Here is a 21,713-nt window from a genome sequence, read left to right on the forward strand (position 1 = left end):
AATATTAATCAAACGTCCATTTAATCAAGGTTTCAATTCCGAGACTGACTACAATGGAACAGCTGGTAGGGTGGATGAAACCTTGAAATGTGCTCAATAAAGAAATCGTTGCTTTTGCTAATCATGGTGAAAAAGTAACTGTGAGTAATTAAAAATAAAAAATGATTTCATGCGATGTGGGTGTCCCTGACAAGGCTGACATTCGTTACCCATCCCCAATAGCTCTTGAACCCAGTGGTTTGCTCGGTCATTTCAGAGGGGAGAGTCATAGAGGTCTACAGCACAAAAAAGGCCCTATGGCCCATCGTACCTGTACCGTAGTTAAGAGTCAACCACATTGCTGTGAATCTGTAGTCACATTATCGGACAGGTAAGGATGGCAGATTTCTTTCCCTAAGGACATCTGTAAGCCAGATGGGAGCTTAAAACAATACTTTCATGGTTGCCATTACTGAGACTAGCTCTCAGTTTGAGATTTTGTTACATTGTTTAAACCCCTGACCCCATTGCGTTTGGCTGGGTCTCTGGATTATGAGATCCAGTATCATTAACACCACCAGCCCCCCAGTGATAGAACAGAGTGACAGAATGGAGGCAGAATAGACTATTCACCTTAATACACATTTGTGAAAAGCTAGTTCACGGCGCCAAGGTCCCAGGTTCGATCCCTGGGTCACTGTCCGTGTGGAGTTGGTACATTCTCCCCGTGTCTGCGTGGGTTTCACCCCCACGACCCAAAAGATGTGCAGGCTAGGTGGATTGACCACACTACATTGCCCCTTAATTGGAAAAAATGAATTGGGTACTCTAAATTTATATTTTTAAAAAAAGTTGTGAAAAGCTAGTGAAAAATGGTTGCTAACCCTCCAGAAATGTCGTAGATTGCACGGCAACTGAAGATTGTTATTTGTTGTGTTCTTCTTCACATTGACTTAAACACATCAATCATACACAAGGATTGGGAAAATAATGATGTGGGTTCTTTACTTGAAGACCCGACTACATGCAGATAGGATGAACTGGGAGACTTGGTTTAGTGCACCCGAGTTCCATTCGGACTACAAGTCATGGTACTACTACACCACGTCCTGCCAAGGTGAGTAGAGATTGACAATAGTTAAACATATGTCATCTTAAAGGTACATGCAGATCATATCACAACAATATCCAGCACATTACTGAAAGTAAGGCAGGGCGCGGGGCATGGGCTCATTAAACAAACAGCATATTGTTTTCTTTACTTTGAAGAATTCATCTGGGTAACAAAGGACCTGTTTTCTCCTCAACTGGCCATGGGAAGTTTTCACGAGAAGGCCCATTGGATGAACCAATGGCAGGAGTGTGGGCAAGGTGGATTATGATGGGAGATCATGTGACAAAACCGCCAGGCGGACACCGAACCAGATTTGGACACTAGCGGCAATTCTTGCTTGAGGTCATTGATGAGGATGAACAACCGCACAACATCCTGCAAATGCAGTCAAACTAAAAGTGATTAACTTACTCAGGTCAGATTTGACCCATTATGAGTCATTTTAGCAGTGAGGAATATTGGCCCAGGCCTAGGAACTCTTAGAGTCAGGGGCGGCGTGGTGGCGCAGTGGTTAGCACCGCTGCCTCACGGCGCCAAGGACCCATGTTCGATCCTGGCCCCCAGTCGCTGTCCGTGTGGAGTTTGCTCAATCTCCCAGCGTCTGCATGGATCTCACCCCCGCAACCCAAAAAGATGCGCAGATTAGCTGAATTGGCCACGATAAATTGCCCCTTAATTGGAAAAAGAAATTGGATACGCTAAATTTATTTTAAAAAATAGTAACTCTTCGGGCCAATCTGTTGGCCTGAATTGGGACATTGTGCATAGTTCATAAGATATAGGAGCAGAATTCGGCCATTCGGCCCATTGAGTCTGCTCCGCCATTCTATGTTCTATGAGAAAGTAAAATCAAATACTAGTGTTTTGTGTTTAAACAAAGGAGATTACAAGGGGATGAGAGAAGAACTAGCTAAGGTAGACTGGGAGCTAAGACTTTATGGTGGAACAGTTGAGGAACAGTGGAGAACCTTCCAAGCGATTTTTCACAGTGCTCAGCAAAGGTTTATACCAACATAAAGGAAGGACGGAAGAAAGAGGGAAAATCGACCGTGGATATCTAAGGAAATAAGGGAGAGTATCAAATTGAAGGAAAAAGCATATAAAGCGGCAAAGATTGTTGGGAGATTAGAGGACTGGGAAATCTTTAGGGGGCAACAGAAAGCTACTAAAAAAGCTATAAAGAAGAGTAAGATAGAGTATGAGAGTAAACTTGCTCAGAATATAAAAACAGACAGTAAAAGTTTTTACAAATATATAAGACAAAAAAGAGTGGCTAAGGTAAATATTGGTCCTTTAGAGGATGAGAAGGGAGTTTTAATAATGGGAAATGAGGAAATGGCTGAGGAACTGAACAGGTTTTTTGGGTCGGTCTTCACAGTGGAAGACAGAAATAACATGCCAGCGACTGATAGAAATAAGGCTATGACAGGTGAGGACCTTGAGAGGATTGTTATCACTAAGGAGGGAGTGATGGGCAAGCTAATGGGGCTAAAGGTAGACAAGTCTCCTGGCCCTGATGGAATGCATCCCAGAGTGCTAAAAGAGATGGCTAGGGAAATTGCAGATGCACTAGTGATAATTTACCGAAATTCACTAGACTCTGGGGTGGTCCCGGTGGATTGGAAATTAGCAAACGTGACGCCACTGTTTAAAAAAGGAGGTAGGCAGAAAGCAGGAAATTATAGGCCAGTGAGTTTAACTTCGGTAATAGGGAAGATGCTGGAATCTATCATCAAGGAAGAAATTGCGAGGCATCTGGATAGAAATTGTCCCATTGGGCAGACGCAGCATGGGTTCGTTAAAGGCAGGTCATGCCTAACTAATTTAGTGGAATTTTTTGAGGACATTACCAGTGCAGTAGATAACGGGGAGCCGATGGATGTGGTATATCTGGATTTCCAGAAAGCCTTTGACAAGGTGCCACACAAAAGGTTGCTGCATAAGATAAAGATGCATGGCATTAAGGGTAAAGTAGTAGCATGGATAGAGGATTGGTTAATTAATAGAAAGCAAAGAGTTGGGATAAATGGGTGTTTCTCTGGTTGGCAATCAGTAGCTAGTGGTGTCCCTCAGGGATCCGTGTTGGGCCCACAATTGTTCACAATTTACATTGATGATTTGGAGTTGGGGACCAAGGGCAATGTGTCCAAGTTTGCAGATGACACTAAGATGAGTGGTAAAGCGAAAAGTGCAGAGGATACTGGAAGTCTGCAGAGGGATTTGGATAGGTTAAGTGAATGGGCTCGGGTCTGGCAGATGGAATACAATGTTGACAAATGTGAGGTTATCCATTTTGGTAGGAATAACAGCAAACGGGATTATTATTTAAACGATAAAATATTAAAGCATGCCGCTGTTCAGAGAGACTTGGGTGTGCTAGTGCATGAGTCACATAAGGTTGGTTTACAAGTGCAACAGGTGATTAAGAAGGCAAATGGAATTTTGTCCTTCATTGCTAGAGGGATGGAGTTTAAGACTAGGGAGGTTATGTTGCAATTGTATAAGGTGTTAGTGCGGCCACACCTGGAGTATTGTGTTCAGTTTTGGTCTCCTTACTTGAGAAAGGACGTACTGGCGCTGGAGGGTGTGCAGAGGAGATTCACTAGGTTAATCCCAGAGCTGAAGGGGTTGGATTATGAGGAGAGGTTGAGTAGACTGGGACTGTACTCGTTGGAATATAGAAGGATGAGGGGGGATCTTATAGAAACATTTAAAATTATGAAGGGAATAGATAGGATAGATGCGGGCAGGTTGTTTCCACTGGCGGGTGACAGCAGAACTAGGGGACATAGCCTCAAAATAAGGGGAAGTAGATTTAGGACTGAGTTTAGGAGGAACTTCTTCACCCAAAGGGTTGTGAATTTATGGAATTCCTTGCCCAGTGAAGCAGTTGAGGCTCCTTCATTACATGTTTTTAAGGTAAAGATAGATAGTTTTTTGAAGAATAAAGGGATTAAGGGTTATGGTGTTCGGGCCGGAAAGTGGAGCTGAGTCCACAAAAGATCAGCCATGATCTAATTGAATGGCGGAGCAGGCTCGAGGGGCCAGATGGCCTACTCCTGCTCCTAGTTCTTATGTTCTTATGTTCCTCATCTGTTACCTACAGTGCTACAGGCCAAGAGCTGGATTGCGAAATCAGCCCGTGTGGGAGAATAATGGAGAAATGCAAATCAATAGTGTTGGTGTAGCTAGTTAGCAAACTGTCTGATACTCTAATATAAAAGCAAAGGATAATCCGCCTAACCTGCACGTCTTTGGACTGTGGGAGGAAACTGGAGAAACACAGTTAATGCTTCGGGCCCGTTGAACTCTTCTCCAGAATTGAAAGAGAAGGAAAACGTGTTGGGTATCATACTGTATAAGAGGTGCGTTTTGATTGATGTTATGTTCTAATTTTCTGGAAGGTGGTTTCAATCCGGTCCCCCCCCCAGAAAACCGATCTGCTTTAATTTGGTACATTTTCCAACTCTTTTTTTGTAAACCGTTCTGATGCTTCCAACTTCACAGTGCCTTCAATCTTCACTGTTATATAAACTCACATCATTTCAATTAAAGTTGCTTTCAAAAAATGCTTCCAGACAGGCAGCAAAACACACAAATTGGCTCGTGACACATTAATTCGATGCATCAGCTCCTGAACGATTTCTTCCACACTGCTCAATCTCTTAGTTCCACTTAGTTACCTGTGTTCCTGGTGTGGCCAGATTTTTTAATACAATTATATTAATTTGCATAGGATTTACAGCACATATGCAGGCCATTCAGCCCCACTGTTCTGTGCTGGTATTTATGCTCTACATGAGCTAACTCCAACTCAACTGCATTTCACTCTTTCAGCATTTCCGTCTATTCTAACCAAACGATTCAGCCCAACTTATTTATTTTTATCTGCTCTTCTAATTCCAAACTGTTTTTAAAATCTGGGATTCGAACACAAGCATTACCCTGAGTCGCTGGTTCCCTAGTGACTCACGGGCAGCACAAGTGGTTGGCACTGTGGCTTCACAGCGCCAGGCTCCCAGGTTCGATTCCCGGCTGGGTCACTGTCTATGCGGAGTCTGAACGTTCTCCCCGTGTCTGCGTGGGTTTCCCCCGGGTGCTCCAGTTTCCTCCCACAGTCCAAAGACGTGCAGGTTAGGCGGATTGGCCATGCTAAATTGTCCTTAGTGACCAAAAAGGTTTAGGAGGGGTTACTGGGTTACAAGAATAGGGTGGAAGTGAGGGCTTAAGTGGGTTGGTGCAGATTCGATGGGCCGAATGGCCTCTTTCTCCACTGTATGTTCTATGTATCGATGTAGTTTAGGGACAATTCCACTACACTGCTACTTCTCCATATACTCCAAGAACGCTTCAACATCTGGAACCTAAAAATATATTAATTTTACCAGCATGCATGTGTTTCATAGAGGACAATAATAAAATAAGCACGGACAATGGTCGCGACTTTCCCCCTGTATTGGGCCCGGCACCGATCCCGTTACGCTGGGTGCACAGTGGGAAAGGCCCAAAATGGGTATTCGTTGGCCCCACCAGCCAGGCCTGATGTCAGGGTGAATTAGTACTGGTCTCCAGAAATGGAAACCAGACCTGAGGGCCACATTGGAGGCCAGCGGAGCCCCCAGGTGGTCGGGGATAGAGGCCCGGGAAGTGCCAATCTGAAACCCTGGCAGTGTCAACCTGGCACCCTAACAGTGCCAGCGGCATGGCCTGAGGGTGGGGGCAAGCCCACGAATGGGGGGGGGGGGGGGTGAAGGGGGTTATGAAGGATGGCGTGGTGAAGGGGGAGCCTGAAAGGGGGGGACTGAAAGGGGGAGGGGGACTCTTGGGGACGTCATGGCAAGGTATGCTCACTTGGGGGGGAAGGGGGGGGGGGGGGAAATACCCCGATGCCTGCAAGGATGGATGGGTGTGGGGCCCGGGTCACCCTCATGCCTGAGTAATATAGATAGATTATAGATAGATTGGAGAGTTGGGCAGAGAAATGGCAGGTGGAGTTCAATCCAGGCAAATGCGAGGTGATGCATTTTGGAAGATCAAATTCAAGAGCGGACTATGTGGTCAATGGAAGGGTCCTGGGGAAAATTAATGTACAGAGAGATCTGGGAGTTCAGGTCCATTGTACCCTGAAGGTGGCAACGGAGGTTGATAGAGTGGTCAAGAAGCCATACAGCATGCTTGCCTTCATCGGACGGGGTATTGAGTACAAGAGTAGGCAGGTCATGTTACAGTTGTATAGGACTTTGGTTAGGACACATTTGGAATACTGCGTGCAGTTCTGGTCGCCACATTACCAGAAGGATGTGGATGCTTTGGAGAGGGTGCAGAGGAGGTTCACCAGGATGTTGCCTGGTATGGAGGGTGCTAGCTATGAAGAAAGGTTGAGTAGATTAGAATTGTTTTCGTTGGAAAGACGGAGGTTGAGGGGGGACCTGATTGAGGCATACAAAATTATGAGAGGTATGGACAGGGTGGATAGCAACAAGCTTTTTCCAAGAGTGGGGGTGTCAGTTACAAGGGGTCACGATTTCAAGGTGAGAGGGGGAAAGTTTAAGGGAGATGTACGTGGAAAGTTTTTTACGCAGAGGGTGGTGGGTGCCTGGAACGCTTTCCCAGCGGAGGTGGTCGAGGCGGGCACGATAGCATCATTTAAGATGCATCTACAGATATATGAATGGGCGGCAACAGAGGAAGGTAGACCTTGGAAAATAGGAGACAGGTTTAGATAAAGGATCTGGATCGACACAGGCTGGGAGGGCCGAAGGGCCTGTTCCTGTGCTGTAAGTTTCTTTGATCTTTGTTCTAATATAGGGCTGGTCGCATGGATCTTTACTGATGGAGGGGTTGAGATCTGGGCACTCTTTAAAAATGGCACCCCGATCTCTGAGGAACCGGTCTTGCCGGCACATTTAGTTCCCCACTCCAGAAAAAATGTCTAAGTGTTGGGATTTTCCAGTGAGAAACTGCCCAGGTTCTAAAACAAATGACTATGTGGGTGAATACAGATCTGGATCACGCCCAAACATCCAAGGGGAAGTCATCCTGCAAAACCCGCCCACTTTGTTATTTTTTGGGAAATTTGCACCCAATGTTTTTGACAAAAACGGAAAGCATCTCTCCCTCTCATTAAGGCCCCTCCAACAACGTCCAACCATGGAAATCCACTCAAATGGCCTGGGAAGGCAGTGTCCTCACCCTCCCCTTCTGACCTGTTGCTAGGTTACTGTTTCCAATGTACCAGATAGGGTTCAGCAGGCTACTCGACCTGGATAGGCTGCATCCTGTCCTTGACAAAAACTCTACAGAAATCGTCAGACTGGAGCGAGGACCCAGGCACCCAAATCAAGAGGTGATGAAGCCAATGGCAATGTCTCTCTACTGATAGCTTAGCTAACTCAGTACATGCCAGGGTTCATACCTGGAATAAACACAGAAAGTGCTGGAAAAAACCCAGCAGGCCTGGTAGTATCTGTGGAGCGAGATGAGGAGTTACCGTTCCAAGTCCAACATGACTGTCATTTGGAACTGAAGAGACGTAGCGAGGATTTTATGCAAACGTTTGTGGGGAATGCAGTCGGAACAAAAGGTCAGGGATAGGTTAGAGGACGGGGGAGATTAAAAAAACAGATATACCATGGAACAGAAGGCAAAGGGAGTGGTGATGGGAATGAAGAAACAAAGCATTGGTCCAGAGTAGGCGTTAGTCGCAGAGTAAAAACTCAGCTCTGAAAAATAAAAATTAAAACGAAACACAAAACCGACATTCAGGCAGTAAAATTTCAAAATAGAGGGCAGAGCTCGTGGCCTGAAATTGTTGAGCTCAATGCTCTTGCAAAGACAATTTGTTTTTGTTTATTTTAATAAATTTAGCGTACCCAATTCATTTTTTCCCATTAAGGGGCAATTTAGCGTGGCCAATCCATCTACCCTGCATATCTTTGGGTTGTGGGGGCGAAACCCACGCAGACACGGGGAGAATGTGCAAACTCCACACGGACAGTGACCCAGAGCCGGGATTGAACCTGGGACCTCGGCGCCGTGAGGCAGCAGTGCTAACCACTGCGCCACCGTGCTGCCCGTTGAGCTCGATGTTGATCCAGAAGGCTGTAAAGTGCCCCATAGGAAGAGAAGGTGCTGTTCCCCCAGGTTGCGTTGGGCTTCACTGGAGCATTGCAGAAGGTTGAGTGTAGACAGTGAGCATGAGAGCAAGATAGTGGATTGAAATGGCAAGTGACCAGGGTCGTGTGGGTGACGCTTAATTACCCTTTCCAGGGCAATTTGAGATGGGCAATAAATGCTGCCTAGACCAGCGACACCCACATCACGTAAATTAATGTTTGCGGACTGAGCAAAGGACCTGGAATGTTTTTGATCAGTACAGCTCAGTAATTTACAGCCTCAACAAACAAAATCATCAGTGGAGTTGGGCTATTCAGCATATTTTAAAAAAAAACAGATCATAATTATACTCTTCAGAATAATGTTCTTGCTAGTTGCTGGTAACAAATAATTTGATCTATTAAAAGGGCCCACTTGCTTCTCCAAAGTGAGCCCATCTTACGAGGGGTAATAAATACTGAGAACGAAAATCTAATTAGTTGTCAGGGTTGCTCTGCAGAACATCCTCTGGAGTGGAGATAACTGCACTTTCTTGGAATCTCTGACATATTATGACAAAGGGTGCATTATGGACTTTAATGTGTCTAAAGTCACAAATTACTTATCCAATTATTAGTTCTCGGAGGAGCGCTACAGGAACAAATCTTTAAACAGCAAGAATGAGAAAATGGCAACTTATTTATTGGATAAATCTGGTGAAATAACAAATAAGTGAATTTTGGAGCTCTGCAAATTGGTCTCACATCCTTTACCCTATTTTATCTGCTTCCAGAGTTCCACTATTAAATATATACTCAGTGCTAAGGTACACAACAGGTTATAGAATCAGAGAATTTACAATGCAGAAGGAGGCCATTCAGCTCATCGAGTCTGCACCGGCCCTTGGAAAAAGCATCCTACCTAAGCCCACACCCGCACCCTATCCCCATAACCCAGTAACCCCACCCAACCTTTTTGGACACTAAGGGCAATTTAGCACGGCCAATCCACCTAACCTGCACATCTTTGGACTGTGGGAGGAAACCGGAGCACCCGGAGGAAACCCATGCAGACATGGGGAGCAAGTGTAAACTCCACAAGAGACAGTGACGGGGAATCAAACCTGGGACCCTGAAGCTGTGAAGTACTAACCACTGTGCTACTGTGCCCAAACCCCCCACGCCGCCCCCCCCCCCCCCCCCCCCCCCCCCCCCCCCCGGGTCTTTCTTACCTCTTTAAAAAGGGCCTTTACTTCATGTATATGTAGGGCAGTGGTGGAATACACATGGCTCAGGGGGCCACATGCAGCCCATCAGTGTTCCGACGGTGGCTTGGGGCACCCATTGTCCAGGGGGTTGTAAGTGGCCCATCAGGGTTCAGATAGTGGCTTTTGAGATGTTTTGTTTGCATTGCCCATGTACACGGCTGCCACATTCTCCGGATTTCCTACTGGTATGACTTTATAAAAATTAATATATGTGATGTGGACGTCGCTGGTTAGGCCATCCCTAGTTGCCCTTCAGAAGATGTTGTTGAGCCGCTTTGTTGAACTCCTGCAGACCTTCGGATGTAGGTACACCCACTGTGCAGTTAGGGAGGGAGTTCCAGGATGTGGCCCCCAGCGACAGTGAAAGGAATGGCGATACATTTCCAAGTCAGGGGGGTGAGTAACTTGGAGGGGAATCTCCAGGCGGTGGGGTTCCCAGCTCTTATCCTTCTCAGTGGTAATGATCATGGGTCCGGAAGGTGCTAAGGAACCTTGGGGAGTTGCTGCAGTGTATCTTGCAGATGGCACACACGGCTACTGTGTGTACTACTGTGGTGGGGTTTGAATGTTTGTGGAAGGGGGCGCAATCGCGTGGAGCAAATTGTATTGGCTGAAGACTGACATCTGTGATGCTGAGGACCTCTGGAGATTGAGATGGACCATCCACACGGCATGCCTGGCTGAAGGTTGTTGCGAATGATTGAAGTGATAGGCACGTAAAACAAGGGCAAGTGAAGTGATGTGCGTGCTGACTGCTCACAACATTAAATGTGAGAGCTTGTTTGAAGTTGATTTTAGTTTCATTAATATATAAATGAAGAAGCATTTTTTATAGCTCGTTATGAAATATCCGGCGTGTATTAAATGTATTTAAACTTATTCATAGGGTTATGGTTGGTGACCAAGCCGGATTTCAATCTTGCTGGCCCACTGAGATGAAGGAAGGCCACTCTTGCGGGCCAGTCACTACCCTAGGTTGCCCATCACTGATGTAGGTACAAGCTACTCTGATACTCTATCAATGCTGCCCAGTCTTGCAAAGGCTGTTTGGTTTCATGCAGTGGGAGCTGTTAGCAGTGAATGTCTTCAGGTAATCAGTCTTTAGTTAGTTTGCAGTTGGCATGCACAGACCTTGCCCAGTATAACAATGTCTACGGCACCGGAAGGCTGCTTGAACCTGGGGGTGGAGACTATCACAGCCACAGCCAATCCTGGCCTGTCCTAATGCCTGCACGCTCTTCTCTCCAGCCCAGTGTCAATTTCTATCTAATTACTTTCCACGAATCACCTGAAAATGCTTTCCTGCATTAAAGGCGGCATCTAAATGCAGGCGGTTGTTGGTCTTGCACCTGTAACAGGAGTAATGGCACAGTGGTCAGGAGCAGAAATTCTGCCTGATCATTTGTAGCCCAAGTGTGGTGAAGCAAATTGTAAGACCTCTCCACCAATCCAGCGAAGAGTGACCAAGTCAAAAGATTGCATTTTGCCTGCATGGTTCAGTCCCACTCTGAGTTGCACTTGAACCATCAGTGTAGGAAACATATCGTTTCACATTCAACAGTGACTATGCTTCAAAAGCACTTCATTGGTTGTAAAGAAATTTGAGACAACCTCGGCGGGATTCTCCATCCCGCTGCACCAGCACACCCCCCCCCCCCCCCCCCCCCCACCCACCCCCACGGCAGTGGGATTCTCCGTCCTGCCAGCCGGCCAATGGGGTTTCCCATTGTGGGCAGCCCCACGCCGTCGGGAAATCCCTGGACATGGGCAATGGAGAATCCCGCCAGCGGAGAATCCAGCCCCCTGAGTTCCCAATAAATTCAAGCCGTCTCCATCTGACATTCCAATGCAGAGCTGAAGGAGTGCTGCACTGTTGCAGCTGCAGTATTTTGCACGAGGTGTTAAACTGAGGTCCCCTCTGCCCTCTTTAGTGCATTTCAAAGATTCCATGGAACTATGTTAAAAAGCAGTCGAGTTCTCTGCGTGTGCTGCTCAATATTTATCCCTCATCACTAAAAACAGATTATTGGCTCACCATCGCGATTTGTTTGTGCAGGTTTGCAGCACATTGAATGGCCATGTTTGCAACATAACAATAGTGGCTACAATTCAAAAGTGCTTTGTTGGCGATGGAACATCGTAAACTTCCAGCGGTTGTTAAAGCGGTTTATAAATGCAAGACTTTCTTTTCTCACGATCAAAAATTGGCAGCAAGTCATTTTTTTTGGAGACGTTACAATAATAGGAACAACCCTAGGTGCGTAAGAATGCATGTCCATGGGAGTATTACATATAAACACACAGATTTATATGCAAAGTTGGAATGTGCCACGTTTCCTGTAAATTAATCTCTTTCAAATGCAAAATTGTAACACGCTTGATGTGCGCACATAACACCTGTTAAAAAGATCATTGTTCCTTCCTGCTTTTGATGTAAGAGGTGCCACTGTTTCTAATGACTTCTGTTAAACAGACACTGCCATTGATCCCGGAACACCTGCCGTCCACTTCCTACCCTAGTAAATGCTGCTCGCTATCATTCTTATGTTCTGTGATCTCCTCTGACTAGCTATCCCTCACACATTTACATATCCCTCCATTATCCATCCCTCTATGGTTTCACTCCCGCCTTGCCTCCAGCACCATGTCCGTTTTTTTACAACCTCTGTTCTCTTCAGTCTGCGCCCTCTGCCCGATATTTTCCCTTCATTGTGCCATTCCTCTGACTCTGTTTCATTTTGTAAATCATCCCTTTTCCTCTTCTCCGCTACTTAACACCGCCATCATCTTCAGCGTTATCGTCACTGTCAAAGGCAGTAACAACTTGCATTCGTGTCGCGTCCTGAACTTAGAAAAGAGGTATTATCAAAAATGCAGAAACTGGGTGACAGAAGAAAACATTGGCGGGGAGGGGAAACTAAACGATTGGTCAAAGAGATAGGTTTTAAGCAAAGGCTGGAAGACGCAGAGAAGCTAGGGAGAGGTGGAAGGTTTAGAAAAGAAATTCCAGAGTGCGGAGATAGATTTTCAATTCCTGGAGACTCTAGGCTAATCCTGGAGGGCTGGCAACCATAATGCCGATGGCCGCAGCGTGGTCAAGGTGGCCGAGGAGGGTAAGGGATTTGGGTTACAGTCAGGGAGGGTGTTACATGTGACTTTGCTCCAGGCCCTTCCAGCACGGTCGCTGGGACGAACAGGTGATTGGAGGGATTGAAACAATGCATTTTAGGAAAGAAAGTGGGGACAGATTTGGAAACCAACAAGGCCTTCATATGAGGAAAGCTCAGTAGGAGATGGGGGTGATACTTTGTAAGGACAGAAGGGCTGAGACTGGTTTTCGTGAGGAGGGAGGGAGTGACGCTGATAGTTTTGGAAGGGAGAATTTGAGGAGAGGGGTTAGTCACATTATCAACTGACGCGGCGCACAGGCAGGTGAGTGACCAGCAGATTACGGAAAAGTGAGTTGTAAAAACTGGAGGTGGACCGGGAGTAGTTTCGAGTGATTTTCTCTGTGCAGTCCTTAGCAGAAACATCCTTCCATTGTTATTTCCAGGATACAGTAGAGCTCTTGGGGGGGGGGGGGGGGGGGGGGGGGGGCAAATAGAAAATATTTCTCAGCTGTCGATTTACAGCGGGTGCAGAATCCCCATCATTTTACACCGATTTAAATATACACCTGCAGTTTTGCCTTCAATTTGCCTACAAATTGTATATAGAGATTCAAAAGAGATCCAGCCTTTTTTTAAATTTAGAGTACCCAATTCAATTTTCTTCTACAATTAAGGGGCAATTTAGTGTGGCCAAACCACCTACCCTGTGATGTGTTGGGTAAGCTGGGTTTGCGAGGACTGCGTTTACTGTAGCAGTGAGAGAGACCGGCTTCCAATACTTGAAGAAATGCAACTCGATTTTATTGAACTCTTAACTATCATACATACTTTAACTGTGGGTTGACAGTATGCTGACTTGACTGGAGACCTGAGGCTAACCTGACCAGACTATCTTACTACCACATGGTGTACGTTCTAGTTGTTGCTCACGGGCTCTGACTGTCTCAGAGGCTGCATCCCGAGAGAACGGGGAAACTAGTGCCCTCTGGCTTTATAGTGGTCGTGTCCTGTCTGGTGATTGGCTGCTGTGTTCTGTGTGTTCATTGGTCATCCTATGTGTCAATCACTGCCTGTCTGTGCACCATTATATACCTATGTGTATATTATGACACCCTGCTCATGTTGGGGTGGGACCCACGCAGACAAGGGGAGAATGTGCAAACTCCACACGGACAATGACCCAGGGCCAGGATCGAACCCAGGTCCTCAGTGCTGTGAGGCAGCAGTGCTAAACGCTGCCCCACCGTGTGGCCCCCAAAAGAGATCCAGCCTTTGGATCTTGTACCAGTTAAATCACGGAGAAACACTGAGCTAAACGATAGCAAGAGATGGGAGAAAGCAAATGGCCATCTGTTTATTGCAAGACAGAGTACTGAGCAATGTAACTGAGTGAATAATAATGATCTTTATTGTCACAAGTAGGCTTACATTAACACTGCAATGAAGTTACTGTGAAAAGCCCCTAACCCTAACCCACGCAGACACAGGGAGAATGTACAGACTCTGCACAGACAGTGACCCACGCCGGGAATCGAACCCGGGTGCCTGGCACTGTGAAGCAACAGTGCCAACCACTGTGCTACTATTTCCACTGGCAGGAGTTGGTACCCAGAAGATACTGATTTAATGCAATTGATTAAAATGAAAAGCAGGGGGAGGGGAGGAGAATTTTCTTACTGAGTGGGGTGTTATGATCTGGAATACCCTGCCTGTGAGTGTGATGGAAGCAGATTTGATAGTCACCTCCAAAAGGAATTGGACACAATCCTCAAAAGGAAAAATGTGCAGAGTTCTGAAGGATGAAGAGGAATGTGGGAGATGATTTGATCTTTCTTTCAAAGAGCCGGAACAGGCAGGGCCTGGTGTCCTCCTTCTGTGCTGAATGAGGCGGCGATTAATTTACTTCATTTCCCTTCTCTCCTGAAGTCAGAGAGGGATGTTCCAGTCCTGCCCGCCATGGGGCCAACATGCCTCAGGATCACCCTCACCCGTGTGTGCCTCACAGAGCAGATCAGTGATCGCACGCCAGCCTGGGCAGTCAGCATTACCATCTCATTCAACCCTGGCGGACGTTCAGATAGGATCTGGGTGGCGCACCGAAGGATAGGCAGCATTGGTGAAGTCACAGCACAACTGGAGAAGCGAAAGACAAAAGCAACGTGGAGGAAAGATGGGTGAAAAAAAAAATGCTCATTTAACTTTAAGGAGCTGTCGTCAAAATGGAGGGTGGTTTTCCTGATTCCCCAAAGCCTGTCCAACATCCACAAAGCACAAGGCAGGAGTGTAATGGACTACTCCCCAATTAACTGGATGAGTGCAGCTCCAACAACACTCAAGAAGCTCGACACCATCCAGGACAAAGCAGCCCGCTTGATTGGCATCCCTTCCACAAACATTCACTCCCTCCACCATTAATAAACAGTGGCAGCCGTGTGTACCATGTACAAGATGCACTGCCAGAACTCACCAAGGCTCCTTCAACAAAATCACAGAATAATACAGTGCAGAAGGTCCCGTTCGGCCCATCGAGTCTGCGCTGACACATGAAAAACACCTGACCTACTTAATCCCATTTGCCAACACTTGGCCAATAGCCTTGAATGTTATGATGTGCCAAGGGCTCATCCAGGTACCTTTTAAAGGATGGGAGGCAACCCGCCTCTACCACTCTCCCAGGCAGTGTGTTCCAGACCTACACCACTCTCTGATATTTCCACACATTCCCCCTAAAACTCCTGCCCCTCACCTTGAACTTGTGTCCCCTTGTGACTGACCCCCTAGGTATATGAAGTTAGGCCACAGATCAGCCATGATCTCATTAAATGATGGGACAGGTTCAAGGGGCTGAGTAGCCTACTCCTGTTCCTATGTTCCTTCAACTAAGGGAAACATCTGCTCCCTATCCACCCTGTCCATGCCCCTCATAATCCTGTACACCTTGACCAGGCCGCCCCTCAGTCTTCTCTGCTCCAACAAAATGTTTTAAAAAATAAATTTAGAGTACCAAATTACTTTTTTTTCCAATTTAGTGTGGCCAATCCACCTAACCTGCACATCTTTGAACTGTGGGAGGAAACCGGAGCACCCGGAGGAAACCCACGCAGACACAGGGAGAACGTGCAGACTCCGCACAGACAGTTACCCAGCCGGGAATCGAACCTGGGACCCTGGAGCGGTGAAAAGACTGTGCTAACCACTGTGCTACCGTGCTGCCCCTATCTTTTGGATTGTGGGGGTGAAACCCACGCAGGCAAGAGGAGAATGTGCAAACTGCACATGGACAGTGACCAAGAGCCCCAGCAATCATTTCCCTCACCTCCCACAGCATCCCGGGACCCAATTCATCCAGACCAGGAGATTTGTCCACTTTTAAGCCTGCCAACACCTCCAATACCTTGTCACTCCCAATGACAATTTGCTCAAGAACTTCACAATATCTCTCCCTGAGTTCCATACCTACCTCCGCATTCTCTTGGGTGAAGACAAATGTGAAGTATTCATTCAACACCCTAGCAATGTCCTCTGGCTCCACCCACAGATTGTCCCCTTGGTCCCGAATACACCCTACCTGTTCCCTGGTTCTCCTCTTCCCATTGATATACTTGGAGACGATCTTGGGATTTTCCCTACTTTTACCAGCCAGAGCTTTCTCATATCCTCTCTTTGCTCCCCGAATTACTTTCTTAAGCACCATCCTGCCTTTTCTGTGCTCCACTAATGCCTGAGCTGATTTGCTCCCCTTGTTCTAGCTAAAAGCCCCTCTTTTCCTTCTCATCCTATTCTGAATATCTCTGGCCATCCATGGTTCTCTGGGCTGGTTACACCTTCCTGTTGCCCTGGAGGGAACGTGTTGGGCCTGTACCAAAGCCCAAATCCTGTAAAAATGAAAAAAAAATAAATAAATAATAAAAAATAACGCTTTGCATTGGTGGTTAACAAAAGGCAACTGGGAGGGCCACAGTTTCCACAAAGAAAAAAGATGATTTTACTTCAGTAAGAAATGTGGAGTGAAAAAGTAGAGTTGGACTGACAATAGCAATCTGTGCAATTTGGAAACAATTGAAACTATGATTGGAGGATCATCATTTTATTTGTTCTGTAAAACATAACTTGAATCATCTGCAAACACAATAAAAGAAGATAGGGGCCTTATAACAACACAATATTGCTAAAGGGCCATTAAAGTGCTTAACGGCTTGCAGTGGAAATGGGAACAGATTGCAGGAACAAATTGTTTGCCCTACAGAGCACTAGACTGAACCTGATAAGATCATCTTGCACAAACGGGACTTAAATGGTGACTTAAAGCGGGTAACCCTATATTGTTCTGTCCATTTCTTAAGCTGATGTGACTGGATAAAATGGAAGGCATTTGAAGGTGATTTCAGTGTTCAGTGAAGGGAGAAACACAGTCAAGACCCACATTGCTTTCTCCTGTTAATGTGTCTCTGTCACCTTAGCGTCATTCAGAAGCCAGGGGAAGGGGGAGGGGGAGGAGCGGAGTTGGGTTGAGGGGGGGGGGGGGGGGGTGTGCAGGGCTGGGGGGATTGGTGGGGGAGCTCGCAAATCTTCTCGTGGGTCACGAGGCTTCATCACCACCACAAGCAAAATGTTGAAATTGTGATTTCTAGGATTTTCACAAGGCCTATTCTCTCGGTCTATTTTAGTCCTCAGGGTTACACAATCAAGGCGGGTAGGTGAAGTTAAGATACTGATCAGGCTTGATGGGCTGAATGGCTTGTCCTATTTCTATGGCCATGTGTAGTCTGGGAGAAAACTGATTACGCTCTTACAAGATTACAGAATTTTGGGCATGACCCAACCAGTTATGGGCATAACTCCAGGTCACAGTAGCTTCAGGTCAGGTTACAGAACTCAGACATAGTTACGACACAGATCACTTATGATCTAATCAAAGATGGTAAATGCTTGAAGGACTGATTGGCCTATTCTTGCTTCCAAGGAGAAGATGGGAGTCTTCATCTTTCCTTGCATGGGAGAGAAACACATGCTTGTGCTTGCTAATGTGTAAATGCATATGTGTGGGTCTGTGCACCTTGCTGTATGTATGGTGAGGCTGACAGAGTCCTCCGGGGTCACAGCCCTGAAATGTAGGATGAGATTTAATGCCCTCCATTGTGGCGGGTTTGGTGGTGGTAGGATTTAATCGAGGGCAGGAGAGTGGCGAGTGAGACCTTGCCATCTTCCCACTTCTAACATGATTGAGTCTGTGGTAGGAAGGCCTGTGGATGGCCTTTCCATCCCGCCGCTAATTGAGGCCTTGAGTGGACAATCAATTACCACTTAAGGGCCTCACCTGCTGGTGTTAACCCAATGGCAGATGGGGGGGGGGGGGGGGGGTGTGGACAGAGGGGGGAATGGGGAGGGCTTGCAATGAGGGGAGCATGACAAGACACTCGTTAATCAGCTCCTGGCAGGACCGGAGGGGGTACCTCATTCCAAGGCACTCTGCACCTGATTGAAAGACCCTGCGCCAGGAAGGGGGTTGGCTGAGAGCTGGCACCCTGCCCTCATTGTCTCACCACCTTCCCCCGGAAGCCACCATCCTGTGACACCCTTTCCACCAACACTCGCCTGCGGTATCTGGCGACAGTCCGAGGTCTCAGATGGGTATGGTACATGCAGCAGCCACCGTGTCTCCAATGGCACTACCAACCCTGGCATGCAGACTGTCCCCAGGATCATCGATTGCAGGGAATGCTCACCACTGTCCAGCTAAAAAACTGATTGGCATTTAATTGGGCAGGCTTTCCCTAGAATAGGGGACTCGGGGTTCTCCTGTCACCCCCATGGAATACTGCCCTGATCATTTTCTCTCCCCAGATGCTGCCTGAGCTGCTGAATATTTGCAGCATTTAATATTTCCAGCATTTTGCTTTTGCTGCACTTTTGAAAGATGCCAGTATGCCCTGGCTCACTGTGCCAATGTTTCCCTGAAACAATGGTGAGGTTAATCATCCAAATCAAACTTTAGCAGTAAATTTTGCCTTCGTCGTCATTCGAATTCCAAGCCGTAGCTTCATCTAAGAAGGCCTTTCAGGTGAAAGTTGCTCTTGTTGCGAATAAATGCCCATTCACCCTCTAAGGAAATAACGCTTGGCTGATAAAGGGGTATAAACCTGCCTTGGATTGCTCCGTGTAACCAGGTCACGGCGAACTGCCAGCCTGCCCGATGCCCTGCCGGGATTGATTTTTGCATTGGCTGCAATGGAAAAGCAAATGAGAAGTTTAAAATGGACTTTGGAGTTACGATGGGCTGTTCTGCGCATAGCGCCAAGGCAAATTCAGACGCCAAAGAGAAAAGTAATGTCCACGTTTCATTTCACTGCACTTGACAATTAGCTATTTGAACATTTTCCTTGACCAGGTGAATAAGCCCTTGAAAGATTAATTGCACATGTGGAAATAGTGGAGACCGTGTATTTAAAGAACCAAACCAAAACAAGCTGGCTGTTAATACATACACCACCATAATGAACTAAAATTTCATAAGTTAAATAAGCCATCTCCCGTTTTTCAGGCAGTAATAGGGTGTACGAATGTCCCCTGACGTTGCTGCTATTTCAGGAATGTTAATAGCCACTGGACTAAATTATTCTCGTATTTAAAAGAGTTGTGTTACTGACATTTTGTTTTATCAAAGTATGCAATTAGACTTCATCCTTAATATCTCTGAGGCTGTCACATTTTCTGAACTCTGTGGCATCGCTTGCCAGTTGCAATCAGAAATCGTTCTGTCCCTTCAGCTTAATGAAAAATAAGTACTTGGCCATAAACTTGTAGTCATCCTGTATCCAATCACATTGTCTTGAGTAATTAAAATGATTAGCTTAATTAGCTTAATTAACTAAATTTGACTACAGGACATGGCCATATGGTGAAGCAAAACAAAGATGGGAGCTAATTAAACTTAAAATAATGCAGGTTTTAATTAACTCAACCCCTAGGCATCAACATTTTCAAATTTATCCAAGCTGATAATTAAAAAGTCCTCTTGCCCAAGCAACATTCTTCTCCGAGCTAATTAAATCTGGAAATGAATTAGCAACATGAAGCTCCAAATATTAATTCCTGCTCGAAGATGACTTCACTTCCTAATGAAATTAATTAGCTGCAGTGGACCTTCAATCAGATGCCAAACACTGTCCATGAACATAGACCTCATGTAATCGAGAACCAGGCTACAAGCCCTGGGGCAGGAATTTACAACAGCAATGAACAGTCTTCAGCTATGTGCCTCCCTTAATAACCAAATGAACATGTAGCTCTGTGTTTGCCAGCAGCACTCTCTCTCTCTCTCTCCCCCTCTCTCTTATTTAATGCTGCTGGTTTATCAATGCGACTAGTTAAACATTCTTTTGCTTAATGCTACTTGTTAGCATTAATGATAAGGTTGGCTGGCAGCGACGACATTCTGGGGAAGGAGGAGTTTTCGGCAGAGAACAAAGGTTTATACAGTGTAGGAGCTGAAAGCTGTTCCGCATGTAATTCTTCACACTTTTCAGACACGGTGACCTTATTACCATTAACTCGCTGGGCTTACCTGTTGCTGCTTAAACCAGTGATTGAAAAGTCAACTACGCAAATCCTATTAAGCGCTCTATAAAAACAGTGACCTCAGAGGAGCAGTAGCTCACAGTTTTGTCCGAAAGCAGCACTCTTTCTTCCGCCTCTAAGACAGCGCAGGTTGAACTCTCTCCGTCAACACTCTCTCGCTGAGGCGATGCAGGCCTTTGGCTTCTCGTCCTATTTTCAATACCTCCCTCAGACCCTTAAAGGATGGTGAACACGTGGGCGCCTTCCCAATCTTCACATTAAAACCAAAAATGTTTTTCATTATGAACATCGCATGCAGTTTCGATTATTTGAACACCAACCGTCGGTGGCCCTGTCTCCTTGTTGCTTCGGTCCTAAAGCTCTTGAATTTCTTCTTTGTAATCCTTTGAGACGCTTACCTTACCTTCCAGCTCTTGGAAACCTGTCCCAAAAGGGGCTGATTTAGCACCGGGCTAAATAGCTGGCTTTTCAAGCAGTGCGGGTCCAATTCACGGTCCAGCCTCCCCGAACAGGCGCCGGAATGTGGCGACTAGGGGCTTTTCACAGTAACTTCATTTGAAGCCTACTCGTGACAATAAGCGATTTTCATTTAATTTTTTTCATTTCATTTTCATACCTTTGGGAAGCACCCTGTGAGATTTCACGATGATACAGGCACAATGTGAATGTTGTTCAGCATCCTATTATTGCCATTTGTTTTGAACTGGGTCTTTCCTGAACAGATTCTGGAAGTTTCCCCAGGTGACTGCAGAGGCCTAAGTGAAAGCCTTGCCTAATATATATTTTTTCTCTTTTTTTTTAATACATTTAGAGTACCTAATTCATTTTTCCAATTAAGGGGCAATTTAGCGTGGCCAATCCACCTAACCAGCACATCTTTGGGTTGTGGGGGCGAGACCCACGCAGACACGGGGAGAATGTGCAAACTCCACACTGACAGTGACCCAGTGTCGGGATTCGAACCCGGATCCTCAGCGCCGTAGGCAGCAATGCTAACCACTGTGCCACCGTGCTGCCCTCGCCTTGCCTAATATAATAGCTGCTCAAGATATGCAGCATTTTGCACATTCTTCCTGTGTCTGCGTGGGTTTCACCCCCACAATCCAAAGATGTATTGGTTAGGTGGATTGGCGACGCTAAATTGCCCCTTAATTGGAAAAGAAAAATAATTGGGTACTTTGAGTTTTAAAAAAAAGGTCTGCAGCATAGAGAGCCTATCATCCCCCTTCTCTGCCTCCTTCCCCACCCCGCAGCCACCCCCGTTTTCCACCCACTCCTGACATTTACTCGGGTGCAGTTGGAGAATGATACAGCAGCCCTTGCAGGATCACAACAGAAGTGTGAGAGCCCCGGCAGAAAGTGTTGGCAGTAATTCAACTGTGGTGGAGAGATGGAGAGGGGAGTGCACACAGCTGAGCTCCATTCTGTCTTCAATCCATGTGTGTGAACATTTTAGCAGGTCTCACTAGATAGTGAGCAGGAACGGCTGTTTTTGAGATTAGGCTATTAATGGTTAGGGTACAAAGGTGGGTAGACAGTGTTAAATACAGATCAGCTATGATATACGTGA

Source organism: Scyliorhinus canicula, chromosome 4 (assembly GCF_902713615.1).
Source record: "Scyliorhinus canicula chromosome 4, sScyCan1.1, whole genome shotgun sequence".
NCBI classification, from domain to species: Eukaryota; Metazoa; Chordata; class Chondrichthyes; order Carcharhiniformes; family Scyliorhinidae; genus Scyliorhinus; species Scyliorhinus canicula.